Raw genomic sequence first — 1,149 nt, 5'->3', positions numbered from 1 at the left:
GAGCAATCAGTTTACTCATCCCTGTTCTTCTTTTTGCTCTGAACATAGGCATAGACATTTTTCTTGTTGTTTTTAGCATCCCTTGCAAGCCTCAGCTCCATCTGCGCTTTAGCCTTTCTGACACCATCCCTACAGATTCGAGCCTGCTTCTTGTACTCACCCTCAGTAATCTGACCCTCCTTCCATTTCCTTTACATTTCCCTTTTTAGTCTCAGCTCTTCAGAGAGTTCCTTGTTCAGCCACCTCGGCTTCATTACCGTCTCCCACCTTTCTTTCTTACCAGAACAGTTCATGGAGAATTTGTGCAAGTTGATCTGCCATGAACTTCACTTTGTGAACCATGGACTGTTACCCGAAGAGGCAGTCTCCTATTTAATTGGGGGACATTAGCTGTAAAGGAGACAAAGTGAGACAGGGGTAACTGGGTAACTGGGATTCTCCAGCAATATATATGGGGATCTTTCCTTTAGAGAACTCTTGCAATAAACTAGTCAGATGTTCAACTGGAAAGGGTTTTATTGAAATAGGAATAAAAAGGGCAAAACACACACAAACACACAGAAAACACACAAGCTAACTAAGAGGAAATCAGGGAGGAGATGGGAAAAAGCAATTTTGGGAAAGGCTGTAGTTGCTAGTCTCAAAGACCCAGGTCTGTGGAGGCAGCAGTGAAATGCCCAGCATTTTATGGAGCAATGATGAGAGGACCCAAACAAATTTGGGGGTGTGTGGTATGATGCTGAGAACACACACACACTACTATGGAACAGAGTGCTAAAATTAAAGGGGGAACTGCTCCCTGGGGCAGTCTGACATGTTTGCCCCCAAAACAATAACTTGATGGATTTTTCAGAGGTGAACAATGGTTTGGGAGAAGCTTGATGAGTGTATCTGAGGTGGACCATAGGTACTAATGGTGCTTGATGACCCTCTAAGTACCGGACAGGAAAAGCTACCTGGTAAATGGGTGAGGAGAATTGAGACTGGGTGTGGATGAGGTTAATCCAAGGTGGGGAGATAGTTTCCTTGGGAGACCCATTGTCCTAAATTATTTATCTCTTTAGGGTGGTGAGGAGCTCATTAGCTGGGCAGCCGCTCTTCCCCACCCTTCTAAACTACATGTCCAGACTTGTCTCTGGCTGCTATTCA

Source organism: Gekko japonicus, unplaced genomic scaffold (assembly GCF_001447785.1).
Source record: "Gekko japonicus isolate JY-2015 unplaced genomic scaffold, Gekko_japonicus_V1.1 scaffold38, whole genome shotgun sequence".
In the NCBI taxonomy this organism is placed as follows: Eukaryota; Metazoa; Chordata; class Lepidosauria; order Squamata; family Gekkonidae; genus Gekko; species Gekko japonicus.
The sequence above is the reverse complement of the archived record's forward strand: the minus strand, read 5'-3'. Positions refer to the sequence as shown.